The sequence below is a fragment of the Dipteris shenzhenensis genome, chromosome 31 (assembly GCF_047967505.1).
Source record: "Dipteris shenzhenensis isolate YYH24624 ecotype China chromosome 31, Dip_SZ_1.0, whole genome shotgun sequence".
In the NCBI taxonomy this organism is placed as follows: domain Eukaryota; kingdom Viridiplantae; phylum Streptophyta; class Polypodiopsida; order Gleicheniales; family Dipteridaceae; genus Dipteris; species Dipteris shenzhenensis.
The window spans coordinates 27,637,338-27,650,971 of NC_141626.1; positions in this window are offsets into that span (position 1 = coordinate 27,637,338).

A 13,634-nucleotide genomic window follows, 5' to 3' on the forward strand; every position below is an offset into this window, starting at 1 on the left:
GTTATTCTAATTGTGAAATTTAGAAATGAAAAGCAATATATTGTTATTTGCTAATTGTGAAACTTAGAAATGAAAATCAATATACTTGTTATGGTCTAATTGTGAAGTTGTGACCGTCAGGCTAAACCAACCCGGTAGTTAAAATTGTGACTGTTCTAAACCAACCTAGGGGTTGAAATTGTGACCGTGTCCTAAGCCTAGTGCTTGAAATTATGATTGTGTCCTAAACCAGCCTGGTGTTTGAAATTGTGACTATCCTAAACCAGCACGGTGGTTGAAATTGCTTTGCTTTACTAGTAGCTTGATTAGTTTAATTATTAGATTCATTATATGTGACTATATTAAACCTACCCAAGGGTTGAAATTGTTTTGTTTTCCCAAGTCAATTTCTTATTTAGAATATGTATTCTTAAGTAATGTTATTCTTACAGAGCTTCTCCAATTAAGATGGATAACTATAACACAAATTTCACACAGCTAATTTACATTCTCCAAAAGTACCAGTTACAATAAACATGCATGCAAAGCTTATAGATGGTGAAAACTATTTTCATACACCACAATAATAACCATCCCACAACATCCGCATGTCACCAAACAAAGATGTAACTTTAGTACCATACTAATCATCATATGGATTTGTCATAGTCTCCACTCTATCTCTTCCCTATCTCCAGCATGTCCTAACCACACCTATTTCCCAGAATAGTCTACTCCAAGAGGGTCAACAACATTAGCCAACACATTACTGGCATCTAAATTAAAAGAAAAACATAGCCTACCACTAGCCTATTAGGCGCGCATGAGAGGAGCTGTCCCACAACTAATCTCCAAAACCAATCCTTCTACAGGAGAGACAAAAGACACCCAACAAAGTAACAACACCACTCAAGCCCACCTCGCAACATTTGACAAGACATAGGCATTATTGCCCTCTCACTGAGAGGAACATAATGAGTCCACAAATTAGACAATGGATCAATTGGGTTCTTCTTGGCTCTATGCACCAGATCCAACATAGATGACTACATCTGAAAATTATGCATAAAGAAACACAAACAAGAGCATGACCTCAGCTACTATCAACCAAGAACTACACCATCAAATACTATGCATGATAGTAACCACAGATAAAAGAGATCAAAAGAAATGGATGATTTTGACATTAGATTGCAGCATCATTTAATATGCCATATATAGAGAAACACACACAAGAAAGAAATATATAGCATACCTTAAAAGTAATAGAATGGTCTTTATAGTGCCCATGTGGAAGCTTTTCATGAATGACTACATGCCTTACAACTTCCAAACACAAAGCTTTCCATCGAAGAAATACAATGTCCTACAATGAAATGACATAAACTCAAACCAAAACAATTGAAGAGGCCAGGTATAACATCAGTAATAATAGTCAACCATACTTGCCATAGGACATATAAGAGCTAGCTAGCCACTATCAGATAATGATGCTATTGCAATCCCAATCCCATGATGCACATCGTCCTCCAAAAACATATTCCATATTGGGGAACCTATTGGGAAAGTCAAGTAGTATAAAATCCATAGCCCACTTGACCTTCTTACCCAAGCTTATGTATTATCGATTAGGGCTAGCAACACTCGTAAGAAACTCATGCAGAGGAGTGTATTTATCCTTCTTCTTGGACTATGAAAAGTCCATGCCCATGGTAATAAAATCACCCACAATGCAAGCATACAATGGAGTGATGCCTCAAGTGAAGGTTTTGTCTAGTGATGGTGCCGTTGGAATACATGATGGCACACTAACTTTGTTACAGATTTTGTACCTATATGGAAATAATATATCAAACACAAACAAAGAGATCTTTGCAATACTAGCCAAAAATACAAAAAATAAGCACTTCCCTTACCTACATGCTCTATTTGATCCTTTTCTTACTCTTTTGGACTCATGATAGGAGCTGTCCCACAACCCATCTCCAAATCAATCCTTAAATAAATTGCACCATCACCCTCGAGGAGCTGCTACTTCTCCCTGACTACCTTTATGTCCCCTCTCAGCCTCCTCCTGCCTCCCTCCTCTCAGCACCCTCCCCACCTCACCTCTCCCTCCTACCTCAGCCCCTCCTCCTTCCCCTCTCTCCTCCCTCCTCTCAGTGCCCTCCCCACCTCACCTCTCCCTCCTCCTGACCCTATCTCCTTCCCCTCTCTCCTCCCTCCTACCTCAGCCCCTCTCCCTTGCCCCCTATCTTGCTACTCAGCCCCTTCTCCCTTGCCCTCTACCCTTGCCCCCTCCCCCGCTTCTCAACCCTTCTCCCCCACCCTCTACCCCCTCTAGAGTCTTCCCTCTACCCCTGCTCCTCAGCACCCGTGAGTCCCCTACTATCTACCCCCATCCCCCTCCATTACCCCCTCAACCCCTACCCTTGCCTCATCCCCTCGTCCCTGCAGCCCCCCTCCCCCCCCGCCTCCTCACTTCTTCTCCCACCCCTTCAACCTGCCTCTCCCCTCCTCTCCTCCTTAATCCCCTCTCCCTTCATCCTCACCCTTCTTCCTCCCTTCATCCTCACCCTCACCCTCACCCTCCCCCTTCAACCCCTCCCTCTACCTTCACCCTCATCTCGGACCCTCCTACCTTCTCCCTCTTCCTAGGAAGCTTTTTAGTCAGATGTGCCACTCAATAGTGTTTGAGTCAGCCTTTCCATCGTGATTAATGATGTCTCTGCCAATCCTCCCCCACTTCCACCGGTAGGGCAGCGAAAACCATCATGTTCTCAAAAGGCAGTTGCAAGAGCTCAAAAAATATACAGAGGAGAGCTCGACATCACATCCATGGGTCCCACCCTTCCAGGTTATAGGCTAGGTACTGGATACTTGCCGCTCTACCTGGAGACCTTGCAGGGCACCTCACAAATATTTGTTTGCTTTGTTAAGGGTTATTTCAGGTTGTTTTTTATTCCTCAGATGTAGCAGGTTTAGCGCACCAGGCCAGTCCTTTGGCACTGAGCTCCAAGAGGATCTTCTTGACACCCTTCTTGTTGGGTTTTGACCCTGTGGAGGAGGATGGCTGGATGTTTTCACTTTTCCTTAGATTCCTTCACCTCCCTCAGGTGTACCGTCATCGACTCTTATCGTCCATTGGAGACTCTTTTGGGATGGTCACCAAGATCCCCCCCTTCCTGTGATGCCTTCTTCGGCAACAAAGGGAGTCAAGACGAACGGGGTACCACATGTTAGGGTCATTGTCTCTAGCCCTAACATTATGGATGACCACATCATGCTCCAGCATCTAGATGGCTCTTTTTTTAGAAAAAGAGTCAAGATCACTGGAGACAGGATCAATGTAGGATCTGCAGGACCTCTGGGCATTTGGCCACAGATTTCCCAAGGAAGAGGAAAAAGAAACAACCTAAAGGTCCATGGCTGTTGCACCTCTTTGCACAACCTCGGTTGGACCTACTCCATGATCTACTACACGTCCTATCACTTCTCGCACTGTTGGACCTTGGATTTAGAGAGGTGTTTCCATCAGTTACTTAGGATGCCAAGTTGGGGTGGGCATCTCTCCAGCATAGCAATTTGTTCCCATGTTGGAGAGCATCAGGAGGAAACTCTGCGTTCCCTTGTTCCCCATATTGATTATGTTTTTCATTTCTCGTTTAGCAGAAACTAATCGAGCTCCGTTTGATCTACCAGAAGCAGAAGCTGAATTAGTGGCGGGCTATAATGTGGAATATTTTGGAGTTCTTCTAGACTTGACCTTGCATATAGAGTAGTAGTTACGAACCAGGTACTTTTGGCTACTGCTTGGTTCGTTTGCTCTTGTTGGTGTAGATCTAGAGGTTGTATATCTAAGCTCATGAGATTGATCAAGAACTTTCTTTGGAGTGGGTTAGATGGCATCTCAGATGTTGTAGCCAGGGTGGCTTGGGAGGCCCTCATTCTCCCCACTGGGAGAGGTCTCAACATTATTGATTCGAATTTGCAGTGTATGGCATCGCTCTGCAAATTTGTAGTGAGAGGATTGATGCTTGGACAGGAGCCTTGGAAAGATTTTTTCCTATGCAACATTTAGACTTGTACACCTTCTCACGGGGGAGATTGGATGGACAGCTCGAGATGGATTTTTACTTCAGCCCCCATCTTAGATCTCTCTCCTCCACTCTCATGGCTTCTATTATCAACACTTGGGGTAACTTTAGAGACACTCTTTGGAGAGTTACACTCTCTTCTTGTGAAGAAAAAAATAGACATCCAGTTATGTGGAATAAATCCATTTTGGATGAGCATGTCAGATCACTAGGAGTGTCACATTATATGCAGTGGTCTAGATGGGAGAAGGGAAATTCTTCCATTGTAGGTGCCTGGAAGGCTTTTAGGCAACATCCAGAGGATCAGAGATTCTTATCAATTGGCCATCTCAGAGGGAATGCATTCAAGATACAACAAATAGATGCAACCATACCAACAAAGTGGATAGATACATATGACTTGCCGATCACAGAGTCCATTTGGTTGGGAGCTTTTATGGGAACGGGGAGGGAACGAGTGTTCCCTTGCAGGTCATTGCCATGCGGGATGCACATGAGGAGACCCTTCTCTTTTATGTTTAGTCGGGAGGCAGACTTCTTAGATCCTCAGATGATATTCTTTTGGAGGTTTCCTTCTAGCATGTTAGGATTGTAGGTTACATGGAGTGGGGTACAGACTCACAGTGGTATCTTGATTTTGACCCTATTCTCCTGGCACTTGGGTCTTGGAGACTCTGGTTATATGGTGGTTCTCCCATCAGGTTCTTGCAGTGGGACCCAGAGGGGTGGAAAGAGTAGTGGGACCCAGGGGAGTGGTTCTCCCATCGGGTTCTTGCAGTGGGACCCAGGGCAATGGGAACCTGGGGATTGATCAAGGGCACTGAGAGAAGAGCATCCCCTTCTTTTGTTACACAGTCGAAAATTCCAGGAGATTTCATCTTAGTAGTAGAGCTTAGAGGCCCTCTAGAACTCCTCATTGGGATAGTTTTCATATTTTTGTAGAGGTGCAAAAAAACGTTTGGAGGTGGCTCTGGAAATTCCTCAAAAATAGAAAGATCACTCTCTTCTTTTGGAATTCTATTCATGGAGAGATTCCAGTGAACCTCGCGAGATCCAGGTTCAGGACTGACCCTACTTATCCTCAATTCCAACACAGCAGTTGAGTCAGTTCAGCATTGACTTTTGGAGTGCAGACAGGCGAGGACGATCTGGAAGGGTGTTGCCAAGATTCTTTGCATATTTCATAGATTCAACACCCTTCTTCATGACCTAGGGTTCAATGGCATGGTTATCTCTTTTTGGCCCTTAGGTGTTTTTCGAGGGACATGACTCAGACTCATCCTTCATTATACGATGACACTTTGTGGAGCCATGATCTCTCTAGGATGTTCCTTTCACTGCTTTTAGAGCTGCTCATGCCTCGGTAGACACAACTTGGGAGATTCTGGCTAGCATTGCAGCTTGGTATATTTGGAGGGCTAGATGTACAAAGGCGATGGAGAGTTCATAGATTCACCCTTCCCAGTCTATGGCCAAAATATGTAATGATACTATACACATGTTGATGGCCATCTGGGCGAGCATGCATCCAGAGCAGCTATAGCCAGGAGAGATTATTTTTTCAAAGTTTGGAGAGGATCTCCATTCTTCTTTGAGTCTGCTTCAGGGTTGAGGTGGCATTTTCAGCCTCCACCTTAGATTTTTGTTAGCTCTTTTTGAGCAGTTTTTTCTTTCATCCTTGACATGATGTACTCCCAAAGTTGAGCTTGCTCTTGCGGCTTTCATTCATACTTAATGAAGTAATCTTTTTGCAAAAGAAAAAAAACCAATCCTTCTAGAACACACAGAAGAGAGAAAAGACACTCAACAAAGTAACAACACCGATCAAGCCCACCTCGAAACATCTAACAAGACATAGGCATTGTTGTCCTCTCACTGAGAGGAACATAATGAGTCCACAAATCAGACACTGGATCAATTGAAATTTCTTGAAATAATGGGATACTCTCATCCCGAAAAATTATTGGGTTCTTCTTGGCTCTATGCACCAGAGCCAACATAGATGACTGCATCTAAAAATCATGCATAGAGAAACACAAACAAGAGCATGACCTTAGCTACTATCAACCAAGCACTACAACATGAAAGACTGTGCATGATAGTAACCACACATAAAAGAGATCAAAAGAAATGGATGATTTCAACGACCCTAGATTGCAGCTTCATTTAATATGCCATATATCAACGATACATAGAGAGAAACACACAAAAAAGAACATATATAGAATACCTTAAAAGTAATAGCTTGGTCTTTATAGTGTCCATGTGAAAGCTTGCCATGAAGAGGTCATGAATGACTACATGCCTAACAACTTCCAATCCCTAACACAAAGCTCTCCATCGAAGGAATACAATGTCCTACAATGAAATGACATAAACGCAAACCAAAACAATTGAAAAAGACCAAATATAACATCAACAATAATAGTCAACCATACTTGCCACAAGATATATAAGAGCTAGCTAGCCACTATCAGATAATGACGATGCTGCAATCCCAATCCCATGATTGACATGGTCCTCCAAAAACATATTCCATATTGGGGTGGGTCCTTTGTCCTCAAGTGGGAACCTAATGGGAATATCAAGTAGTATTTAATCTACATCCCACTTGACCTTCTTACTCAAGCTTATGTAGTCTCAGTTAGGGATAGCAACACTCATAAAAAGATCATGTAGAATAGTGTATTTATCGATTTTCTTGGACTATGAAAAGTCCATAGCCATGGTAATATAATCACCCACAATGCCAGCATACAATGGAGTGATGCCTCAAGTGAATGTTCTGTCTAGTGATGGTGCCTTTGGAATACATAATGGTGGACTAACTTTGTTATAGATTTTGTACCTATATGAAAACAATATATCAAACACAAACAAAAAAATCTTTGCAATACTAACCAAAAATACAAAAAATAAGCACTTCCCTTACCTACATGCTCTATTTGATCCTTTTCACAGTTGCTCTTTTGGATGCATGAGAGGAGCTATCCCATGACCCATCTCCAAAACCAAGCCTTCTAGAACACACAAGAGAGACAAAAGACACCCAACAAAGTAACACCACCTCTCATGCCCACCTCAAAACATCGAACAAGACATAGGCATTGTTGTCCTCTCACTGAGAGGAACATAGTGAGTCCACAAATTCGACACTGGATCAATTGAAAGTTTTTGAAATAATGGGATACTCTCATCCTAAAACATTGTTGGGTTCTTCTTGGTTCTATGCACGAAAGCCAACATAAATGACTACATCTGGAAATCACGCACAGAGAAACACAAACAAAAGCATGACAAAGACTGTGCATGATAGTAACCACACATAAAAGAGATTAAAAGAAATGGATGATTTTGACATTAGATTGCAACATCATTTAATATGCCACATTCAATAAATCTCACACCTTACCTCCTCTTCCATGGCCTCATGAGGTAACAATGGAGGGCTACTATCACCATCAATCCATGCATCCATAACAGTCCCCCTTGAATATCCCACCTCATATCACCGCCGATGCTTCACCGGGCAACATATGTGGGTGTGGCACTGCATCCTATATCAAATAGAAAAGGAGCATATATCAAACACTTTAACATCTATAGATCTCTCAATCAACCTCAACATTTTAACACTTACCATGGATACGGTTGCATCCCATCCTCTATGCTTTGAGATGTGAGTAATTGTGATTCTACATGCACGATACATGCACCCTTGACATCGATCACACATATATTTGATTTTTTGCTCCAACCACATTTCTTGATTGTGGAGACAGAGGGATTCAATATATCCTCATTGGAGATCATGGTTGTTGAAGATGAAGACATCCTATCAATAATCCTAACTCAAAATGTTAGTCAAGCCCTTGAAACTTTCACCCAAAAAATGTGTGTAATGCGTCTATTACCGCGCCTGTTCTGTGAAAACGTGTCTATAGGCACATCTATTACACGATATAGATGTGCCTATAGATGCATTTTTAGATGCGCTACGTGGTTTTAAACCTATATTAACAAAACCTTCTCCTCACTTCGCTGACTACTTCTCCTCTCTGCTTGTTTTTCCATCTCCAAGATTAGCTCATCTCCAAGCATATATACATCATCTCCAACCATACAAGAGAGGAGGGTGAAGAAGGAGGACCCAATACAAGAAGGAGAAGAAGCCTTTGAGAAGAAGGAGAAGAAGCTTTTCATACCTCTATCCAAGGTAAGTCTCTTGTAAGTTGCTCTTCTCTCTCGATGTATGATGCTTCTTGAAATTGTAAAAAGATGTTTTCTTTAGGTTCGTCCTCTTTCGCATGCAAGAAATCATGTTTTTGGGCACTTCTTTTTTATCTGGAGGGCAGTTAGTCTATCACTGTCAAATTTTTGTCAAGATTTGGGTGTCGCAGCACATCTAACAGTGCATCAAGCTATTTATGAACTATGTACCGATGCCTATAGACGTGCTATTAGCTGTGTGTATAGATGCGTTGAGATAGTTGAACATTTTCTTTTCCTTCTACTCTTCCCCTTTTTCTTCTACTTCTTCTTCTCCTTCCCATTCCATTTTCCCTTAGAACTCCTTTTTCCCCTTTTTGTTCCGCTTCTCCTTCTCATTCCCTTTTCCTTCTCCTTCTCACTCTCATCCCCTTTTCATTTCTTAATTTTCCCATACTCATTCCTTCTTCTTCTCCTTCTCTTTCTCTTCTCTTTCTCCTTTCCTTCTCCTTTCCCTTGCATGCATAATGAATGCATGTTTAAGTTGAATTTTCAATGCCTTAAGCATTCACAAATGAGATGGGGTAGTTTGTATGCATTGTTCTTTCCTTCTAGTTGATGGTCATGCAAAAGCTTTGTGCATTGAATCTTCATGCATGAAGCATTAATGTAGAGAGATGAAACATATTCATCATGGGGGAAATTAGGGAGGCATGAGGGAAGTATAAGGGTAGAGCATGCTTTTAGATGCTTGTGGAAAGAGGGCATGCATGATGGAAATAAGGGATTGCATGAGGAAAATAGTGGAATCATGAGGGAAATTGGGATAAAGCATGAGGGAAGGATAGCAAAAGAGGGCTAAGGGTATAGGGGTAGAGCATGTTGTATGATCTTGTCGAAATAGGGCATGATGGAAATAAGGGAATGTATAATCTTCTTCCTCTTATTCTCTTCCTCCCTTTTTTTCTTCTCTTCTTTCTTCTCTTTTCTTCTATGCTCTTCATATCTTTTTATCTTCTCTTCTCTTCTCTTCTCTTCTCTTCTCTTCTCCTCTTCTTTTCTTTCTTCTTTGCCTCTTCTCTTCCTTTATTTTCTTCTTTCTCATCTTCTATTCTTTTATGTTCTTCTTCTTTCTCTTATTACTCTTAAATTCTCTTGTCTTTTCTCTTCTTTTCTCTCTTCTTGTTTCTCTTATTACTCCTAGTCTGAATGCTCAACTCATTACTTATGGATATGCCTTTGTGTGTTTGTGTATTTTGGTAGGCAATCTACATGGAGGCACTTCTATTGATAAGGGGTTGATTATTGAGGAGCAGTATAGTCGGGCTACTGGAACGCTCATGCAGGTATTTAAAAGTACTTAAAAATGTCAATGTTGTAAATTTGTTTTGATTTTTCATACATTGATACATGTTGTCCCTCATTTACAAGCTCCTGGGGTATTGAGGAGGAAGAAGGCAATGAAGAAGGCTCCAAGGGTGGTGGGAGCGGTGATGTGAGCAATGATAAGGATGCCTCCGATTAGTCATAAAAGTAGTGCTAGAAGTAGTACTAGCCAGCTAGTATTCTTTTTTGTACTTGAAGCCACAAGTGGCTTGGATTCGTGCTATACATATATATATATACAAAAACTTTTTGGGCCATGTATTAATATACACTCCTTTTTTTTTTTGGGCATTCAATTTCCTTATGCAATGCTTTATCCATGAATTCCATTTCACAGTGTGGATTCCTACAAACACTTTTTTTTTTCTACTGAGCATCTATAAGCGTGTCTATAAGCGCGTCCCGCTATTTTTTTAATTTTTTACAGAGCATTTATAAGCACGTCTATTAGCACATCTCGTTGTTGTATAGGCGTGCATTTAGATGTGGGTCTATGGACGTGCTAATAGACATGCCCGTCACTTTTTTTTTTTAATAAAAAAATGTGTCTGCAAATGCGCCTATGGTCCCTTTTCCTTATCTTGCTAGATTTACGTCCTACGCTAGTCCTAAAAAGCTAAATTCACCAATTAGTATTAGGGATTGGATAGGAGTGTAAAAGTGAAGTTTGTGAAAGCTAGTAGTGGTTTCAGTTTTTATTATTGATTTTTGAGCTTTTCTTGATTTTCAAGCCTTTATATTCATTATTTCAATCATAATTCCCTCTCCATGCTCTGCATACTTTCAAAATCTCTTTCGCACCAAAAACATCCCCAAATTTTGTGATATAAGGTAGTAATTTTTCCAGCCTACTTTTCAATACCTTTTATGACCTACATATTATGAAATTTTGCTAGTCCTCTTTAGATCCTTTCATGAATCTCGGAATCTAGGAATCAAACATAAGATTTCCTTTCAAATGCCTGGGAATTTGCATTTGTTTGTTTTGCGTTGGACTTTTTACACATTCCATAAGGAAATTACTTTTGGGACTCAAAAATTTACAAAAGTAAACATACTAAAAAAGATTGTAATAGCTATCTTTAAGTCAAGCTTCTTAACTTAATGAATCTCAATTCTATACAAAATCCCATTTTAAAAAAGTACACATGCTAAAAAAGATTGTAATAGTTACCTTGAAGTCATAAGTTCAGAGATTAGCTTAACTGAATAATTCTCGATTCATAGGAAATCCCATGTATTATAATGAATTTTTAAAATTTGGAGACTAAGAGAGACATCAGGAACTTCGTATGGAGCATTATTAAGCTTCCGTGCGACCAGATATACTATGTCATAAAATGACAACTCTGTATATTTCAACCATACATGCCTCTTTTTTTTGCTATTTTGCTGCAACGAAGACAAGCCTTTTCAGCTCGCTCGTGACTTCCGTTTATTGGGCGTGGCAATGTGGCACCCCAGTACTCCGAGTTTGGAAATTCTGTTTAAAGCCTTTCGTTCTTCGCATTGTACGTCTCTAATGATCACAGTGTAGCTTCGCCTCCTACTCATGATTTCGTGCCGAATCGAATAAGATTCAGATGGATCGAGTTCCAACTTCCAAGTCTAGCTTCCTCGTCGAGATGATTGCCAGCTGGTCTCGTAGTCCCGTGCTTTAAAGTTGTAGGCACGTAGATTGCATTTTCCTGAATCATAAGGCAATCACTGCTTGCACAATTTGTAATGGCAGTAACTCAGCTCCATGACTCAGTAGTAGCTCCATTTTAAAAACCTCAACAGCCTGAGAATTTAAAGGATGTTTGTGAAAACGTAATGGAGCAGCTTCTTGAGGGAGGAAGGGGACGTGAAATCGTTTTGCAGGTAAATTGCTACGAAAGAGGTATTGTTGTCGGTTAGTGCAATGGCGGGGCTAAGCAGCGTTCTAGAGGTAGAGCAAATATGGGAGTTGGGCGGGCCGCCACTGCACAAGCTGGAAGCGTAGATCATAAGCGCTACCGGTATCTGGAAGTAATAGTTCATCTTAAAAACCAGACCGGTTGTCGACAGGACGAGTGACGGCAGTATTGTATTGCCCAGCAAAGGAAAACGTCAGGAGAAAGGCTTGTGGCAATGACGCAGTGCACGTGTTAAAGAGTCACACCCACATTATTGTAGCTAGAATCCACCACAAAGAAAAGATGTATGCAAAGGAGAGGACGCATTGCGTAAACCCTACGGCTGTTCGAGGCTGAGAGTCTGGAGCTGAGCTCGTGCAGGAGCCTGGGAAGTTGGACCCGGGGCTGCTTATCGGGGGAATAGGTGTTACAAGCTCGGTGTTATATAAGATATGTGCACAACCAGCGAGATACGATTCATCATACGAATGCAATTTAGATTTCTATTTGCCAGACATTGTGGGCGTTCCAGTTGGCAACTAGGTATTCTCTTTGCTATATTCTCCTTCCAATTCCAAATCCAGTCGCTATTTCTCCATCGTGACAGGAGCTGCTAATTGTTGAAGGGGTTTTTGCTAGCCACCGATGAGTCTGATCATGGCCAGTGCTGCATCATCAGGGCCCGGAGCCGCAGAAGGGTCCCAGGAAAACTTCTGAGGAGCTTGGATTATTCGCGCTTTTGTTTGTATTGCTTCGGGGGGGCCGCCCAAAGCGCGTGATGGTCTCATCAGCGGGAGTCCTGCGGGACTACGATCAAAAGGTCACTGTATGGAATTCGAAGGGCTGTGCAGCGTGCTGCTGATTGATCGGCGTCAGATTCTGAAAGCTGCAAAAGAAACCGGCCACCTTGGTCTTTTCTTTCCATCGACTGACTGCCAATCGAAGCAATGCCCAAAGCAGCCTTTTATTTCAATATCTTTCCGCCTCGCCTCCAATTATTAAGCTATTATACAGAAAAAGCAGGAAATCCATACGGTGCTTTCCAAAAAATTTAATCTAACTCCACGTTCCACGCCCCTTACACACATCATTCCATGCAAAAGCGCAGGCAAATACTTTTATTGTAGCTTCTACCCGAAGCTAAACTGCCAACCACAATACACATACACGACCATGGATGAGCAACCGAGTTCATAGCCAGGAAGTAATGCTTAGAGGAAAAAGGAAGAAGAAGAAAAAGGGTGTATCTATAATCCGATTAGGACCATGATTTCCCTCTACTATCCTCTATTCAAATGACAAACAATGGAAGAGCATGGATATACATCACTTTGTAAACCAATTGGAAAGAGAATCAAACAAGTTGCACAATTTAAAATTCCACTCAATTTACGAGACAATGCCAAGGCCATGTTACCCTTGTGCTACCTATGATAGGATATGTCACAATAGCAAAATTTCTATTTTTTTATGAGCTTGCTACTTCCATAGCTGACATGACTCATGAGATGACATTTTTTTGTGTATGTTTTGTAGAAATATATAATATCATTTCTTGCCTATAATAGAGGTTAGTATTCCTCTCGAGGCTTCTTAAAACCTTAAGTGAAAGAATACCTTTGTAAGTGACTAGTTATGATGTCATTCATTGTCCCTCCCTCAAGCACGATATTCATTCAGAAGCCAACACCTTTAGTACCTTCCAACATCAGTAACCTTCTAAAATCAATCTCTCTCTCTCTCTCTCTCTCTCTCTCTCTCTCACCTCTACAAAATTTCTCCTAAAATGAGCTCTATTTATAATTATTTAAGGTAAGTGTAATATGCCTCTAGTTTTCTCTTACACTAATCAAAGCCAAAGAACATGTCACTATGAGCTTTTCTTATTATGTTTCTTAAAATGTTGTATCGTTGTATACTAATATGCAACTATTAATGTAGAAAGGGAATGGTTGCTTTTACTTTGGTGCTTATGTATGAATGACACATGGCTTCAAACTTAAGTTTTAAGATTGAGCCAAAAGTGCCATAGCATTATATCATCTTTTGAACTCTAATAGTAAATTGATGAGAATTTAAGAGGAGT